This window comes from Cetorhinus maximus, chromosome 15, assembly GCF_964194155.1.
Source record: "Cetorhinus maximus chromosome 15, sCetMax3.hap1.1, whole genome shotgun sequence".
In the NCBI taxonomy this organism is placed as follows: Eukaryota; Metazoa; Chordata; class Chondrichthyes; order Lamniformes; family Cetorhinidae; genus Cetorhinus; species Cetorhinus maximus.
This window is the reverse complement of record NC_135893.1, coordinates 38,638,765-38,644,764: the sequence shown is the minus strand read 5'-3', so window position 1 is coordinate 38,644,764 and position 6,000 is coordinate 38,638,765. Positions and strand designations below refer to the sequence as shown.

Sequence of the window (6,000 nt, the reverse complement as noted above, 5' to 3'; positions counted from 1 at the left end):
GCACAGTACACATTATTAATCATGCTCTTGTTCAACGAATGCTAGATACAAATTGGAAGAAACCTCAGTTATCATTGAATCACAAACTGACAAACTTTTTCTTTATTTATTGTAACACACCTCACGCTACCTGCAGAATGCTAATTGAATTGTTTCTTAGAAGACAGCATAGAACAAGGTTTTCATTGCTCAAACACATATAGCAGTCAGTAGAAGAGAAACAATCAATGCAGAAAGAGAGTCAGGATAGGGATATAGTGAGAAAAAGAAGTCTGGAATTGAATCAAAAGGTTAAGGTGAAAGAAGGTAAATATATGGGCTGAAGTGGCTACCAGGGAGAGTCATGAAAATAGGTGGTCTTTACACATATTTGATCAATATGCTTGGTAGTGGAAAGGGTAGGTTTGTACATAAAGATCATGGCCAGTATTTTACAACCCCTCCCACCCGGCAGGATATTGCGGTACTGCCAAACTGTATGGAGATTCAAATGGCTCGCCACATTCGCTGGAAAGACACACTGCAGCGGGGCCATAAATTCCTGGCCCATGTTTTATCTTCAGAGGTTCACAAAGGAGAATGGAAATGGGAAGAATCAAATGAGTCTGATGAATTGGATAGCTTGGGATACCAGGAGAGTATCAGTCGTTATCGAATGAAAGTTGTGCCTGAAACCAGTTCAGATCCGAGTCAGGGTCAGACAGACATGTCTGATGAAGTGGAAAATTCAATTGAAGGTGAAGGTCAAAATCAGTCGTTGTTGGAGAAAACTTCTCCTCAGGCTCAAGCCAAAATAGGTTCTTCCTGAAGTTCTGGAAGTTTGGGTCAAGGAGGTATCCTCTTAGGAATAGGAAATCAGTGGTTAAGTTGTTTTTATAAAAATCAAAAAAAAGAAATATATATGTTGTATGGAATTTTAACATTGTGTACTTTTTTATCAAGGAGGAACGTAATAGTGTAATAGCACCGTCTTGTGGCCTTTTGTGTATGTATGTATCTATATATATTCAAACCAGAATAAACTAGCTTAAGCTGGTACTTGACTTTACATCTCACACAGTCTTTTTCTGTCCTGCAAAGATATCACAACAGATACTGTAAACCATTTAAAATTAGGGTCACGTGATTTTTTTTTAAGCTAGGTATCCAAAATTAAAAGTTTAGAACTAAATGTAACTTAAATATATTTTAAGAAAAGCCTGAAATCCCATGGTTGTTGCTTACTGAATTTTGAGATCTCACCTGCCCCAAGCTAGCACTATCACTATCACAACATAATTACAGCACAGAAGGAATTCAGTCTGCCCATCAGATCCATGCCAGCTCTCTGTAGAACAATCCAATATGCCCCATTCCCCCACTGCATCTGGTAGCCCTGCAAGTTTATTTTCCTCAAGAACCCATCAAATTTCCTTCAGAAATCATTGATCATCTCCACTTCCACCACCCCGGTGGTCTAATGACCACATTCCTATGTCATGGCCAATCATGCTTTTATGACTTTATGAAGTTTCCTTTCCCATATTGTGCTGAGTCTTTCAAAAGAAAATCCACAAATTCCATTGTTTTGGAATATAATCGACACTAGAAAGAGTGGAGGAGGGTAAAAAGCCTCGAATTTACCCACCTCCCTCTCCCTGTCCCGACCTCTCTGAGTCTGGCGCCGGCGCACACCTGTCGCGCGTGCGGTCCCTCCCCTCCCCCTCTAGAAGCCGCTGGAAGCCGGTGCGCGCGACTCCTGCCCAGGCGGCCGAACCGTTTTTATTGAGAAGCTGCCGGAGCCACAGTCAGTGCGGCGGGTGGACGAGGCAGAGAGTGGAGGCGCGCTCTCTGCGCTCATCTTCAGACAGCGGCCGCTTCTGTGTCATCACAAACCTTAACCCCGTGTTTGTCATTTTTAGGTAAGTTATTCGATTCATCCCTCATTCGGGTAAACAACGATGATGCGGTATTGGTATTTTTTTTGTTGTTGAATAGCAATACCCCCGCTCAGTTGTGGGGATACATGGTTGACATCCCTAGAAAGAAAGGAATTCAATCTCGCCCGATTGGATGAGTCGGTTCCGGGGATTAGATCTTGTGTGAAATGTGTTGAAATCGTCAGCGGCCGCCTTCGGGGTTTTTAAGTCGCATCGACGTCAAAAATGTTGGAGATCCCCTCCCCGGTGCTGCTGGCTTAAGCGCCATTTAGAGCGTCTCCCGCTCTTTGCGACCGACTTGAGGGTCCATCCATCCCTGGCTGGACCATCCATCCTCCTCCCCGACTCGGACTAACAGTATGTCGGCTACATTTCATTTTTTGTCACTCACCTTTGTACGTCGATGCGGCTGATGTGTATGTTTGCAATTGATGCAGGGGGGACCAGGTTTGCTCCCCCGCTATTCACCTGTGTTCTCCCATCCTGACTGCAATAGAGATATTAACTGGTTGACTTTGCTCAACCTCTGATTGTGGATGGGAGGGAGCTTGAGCTGTTGAAGGTGCTAACGTGCAAAGTTCTATTCTTCCAAATGACCTTTTCCTTGATATAATTTAAAATCTGTTCCACCACATCAATGTCCAATGCATCTTTATTTTTTGCCACCTGTTATGTCTTCTGGTTCCCATAAGTCAGAAACAATTGCACTTCAGACTCAAAGTGCTGAGGTTTCATCAAGTGTATTCCTTGCTGCTCTCCATGAGGCTTGTGGACTGATACATAGGGTGGGATTTTCCAGTCCCATCCACCGTGGGAATCGACGAGGGTGGGACAGAAAATTTGTTGGACCAGCCAAAGGTCCATTGACTTCGGGCTGGAATTTCTGGTCTTGCCCATGTGGCTGCAGTGGGATAGTGAATATGGCACCCTGGGCTGTGTATTCAAATAACAATTATTTTCTAGCTCTTTACGAATAATACAACAACATAACACCATCCCGTTCCAGATGAAAAGTAATATCATCATCTTTCATACACTTTCCAATGTACTATCTAGGTTAATAAAAACAAAGTGCTGGAAAAACTCAGCAGCATCTATTTCTCTCTCCACAGATGCTGCCAGCCCTGCTTAGTTTTCCAGCATTTTTTGTTTTTATTTCACATTTCCAGCATCTGCAGTATTTTGCTTTCATCATACTACCTTGGTTCACTATTTGACAGCACCATTTATTGATCAGTTGGAATTCAGAGATCAGTAACATTAAGTAACTGAAGGACATTTTTTTTGTGGCGAGTTGGAAGAACTAAAGAACTTTAAAGGACAGAAAGGCTATTAACTCATCTTGTCCTCACTGGTTGCCAGAACAATTCAAAAAAAGCTCTTTATTCTTTCTTGTTTTGCTCCAATTGATGTAGTCCCTAACATCTAAGTCCTATTATCTCAAGTCTCCTCAAATCTATAATAGTTTCCCATCCCTTGGCATCATTCTGGTGAATCTACATTGTACATTCTCGGTAGCTTTAATGTCCTTTCCACAAAGGGGCAACCAAAACTACATATGAGTTTTTTTCTTAAGGAATATTTTATACTAGTAGAGACCAGGAAAACATGTGTTGGCCAAATTAGTGTCTTTATTGCAACAGTACTTCTTTAAATACGGAATTTTTAGTTATTCTTTCATCAAAGACTTAACAAACTCAAAACTCTCAACTGCAAAAAGCTACATAAAGCAGTCCATGTGTGAAAATAGGTCTGGAAAATTAAATACAGATTTTGTCAGGTCTGGCCATGTGGCTTGTTTATAGTCATAAAATATGAAAGTCTAATTGGAATGTTTCTCCTGAGTTGAAGACACAAGGTTACGTCTGGCTTAATATTATACAAGGAATGAACACTATATTTCCTTGAAATTTTCATGTTATAATTTCAGCATCTGCCACCAAACAAAATATCTTTCTAACTACCAGTCTTGTTCTATGACAAAGTCATTGTTTAGGATTCCGTTTCGTAACAACATTATAACTGCTTCTCCTTGTCCAAAGGAGTTAAATTGTGTAGAAACTCTGAAGAGTATGGACTATTATCATCTTTGTCCCTAGAATCAATACTGATGTATTATTTTAATTTATTTGACAGTATTTCTAAAACATTTCTCATTCAAATCTAGTGAATCTCTATATTAGCACAAAGAATAGCTTTTAAATAATAAGCTGTATCAAATAATTGTTCTCATCATTTTGCTAACTTAACCAATTTCATCATCTAAGCCATGACTACCATGCTACCTCCTCCATCCCATGCCTTTACATCCTTCCTATGCCATCCCCATCCCATTTCTTTGATCCTGCTCTTGCCATCTCCATCCCTCGCAGCAACAGGCTGGGATTTTCCAGCTGCATTGTGGCAGGACCTGCTATGGGAGGTTCAGCGGCACAGCCAAAAGTCTATTGACTTTCATTGGAACCGGCCAAACCTGGTGGCAGGTAGGGCTGGAAAATCCCACCCACAGTCTCTACAGTTAGGGTAACTTTGTTGTTGGGCTCCTTTTATCTCCTGTTGTTTTTGCTCTTTCCTCTGACCCCACCCCCACCATCCTCAACACTGCCACCGACCATTGGGCACACGTATTGTCCCACATTTTAGCCCTCCCTCACCTGACATGCCTTGGCATATGCCAGGTACTGCTCACCAAATAACCCTACCAACAGACATGTCAATTAAACAGACCAACCCAAACAGTTCAGACAGGCAAAAACAGTATTAGAGATCATTTATCGTGACACATTGATTCTTGTATTCTACATCCCAATTTATGAAACCAGTGCGCAAAGTTGTATTCTTAGAGTAAAGGTGATGAAAAATTGAACTTACTCCTGCGGAGAATTAGAAAAGTCAATTATACCTCCTTACCAACTCATGCAGTTTTATGGTGGCACAGATCAAATCAGCTTTCAGAAAAAGAAATGAGAGGTAAACTGCAACACCAAACATGTGACTGCAGGATGTCATGATGGTGCTGATGTCAGGTGTGACTGGAGTGCAATAATGAAACAGCTGCTTTGATTGAATTTTTTTACCCCACCGATTTATGCTGGTGCTTCTGGAAAAGGTCCTTCCCAAACATGTAAACCACCAAAGTCAGAGACAGCCATTATTTTGACTATCAATGGGCAGGACAGCTAAACTTTGACATCAATGTGATTGTTTTTCTGATGTGTTTGGTATAGTTTGCTGGGGAACAAAGTAAAAAGGCATGTGATCAGTGTTTTTGTCTCTGATTTGTCTCACTGAACAAACGGGGCAGCAGAGTAATTCTGCAAAATGACTACCTTTTTATAATTAATAATGCTGTATTTTATTGGGACATAATAGGATTGGCCTTTGCATGTTTAAGATGAAGAATTTTAGCAAAATTTATTTTTCAATAACTTCTAGTTGTCAAAAGTACAAATTAGAATATGTTCTTACCAGTATAAACACACAGTAATACACACTACTGATAAAGCTTAGAGTTGAAAATGTGTTACAGGATGCAACTTGTTACAATAAAGCATGTAACTCTGAGGTTGCACAGAATTTAAAGAATGGAATATTCTTGATTCCAGTCCCTTCATGTGATATTTAAAAGTCTAAACTATTATCAACGGTTTAAAAAAAATATGGCTCATTAATGTCCTTTTAAGGGGAAGGAAATCTGCCATCCTTATCTGTCCAGCCCCCAGGCACACAGCAATATGGTTGACTCTTAACTGCCCTCTTGAAATAGCCGAGCAAGCCACTCAGCTGTACCAACCCCAACAGAAAAGTCAAAAAGAAATAAAACCAGTCAGAGCACCGTACATCGACCTAGGCAGCAGAAACAACAATGACACACCCAGTCCTGTCAACTCTGCAAAGTCATCCTTATCAACATCTGGGGGTTTGTGTCAAAGTTGGGAGAGCTGTCCCACAGACTAATCAGATGGCAGCCTGATATAGTCATACTCACCAAGTCATACTTTACAGCCATTGACCCAGACACCACCATCACCAACCCCAAATATGCCCTGTCTCACCATCAGGACAGAACCACCCAGGCCAG

General features: G+C 41.1%; 1 protein-coding gene across 7 annotated transcripts in view; it reads left to right on the top strand.

Annotated features, from left to right (window-relative positions):
* Window positions 1-1,777: 1,777 nt before the first annotated feature.
* Window positions 1,778-6,000, top strand: part of tmem269 (transmembrane protein 269) — a 150,824-nt gene continuing 146,601 nt past the window's right edge. For 4 of the 7 annotated variants that reach the window (XR_013578918.1, XM_078558288.1, XM_078558286.1 and 1 more), the window contains exon 1: window positions 1,778-1,901. The gene's annotated coding sequence lies outside the window, so the exon portion shown is untranslated. The remainder of the gene's footprint in view (window positions 1,902-6,000) is intronic. The other 3 variants (XM_078558290.1, XM_078558289.1, XM_078558291.1) reach the window with 2 other exon arrangements.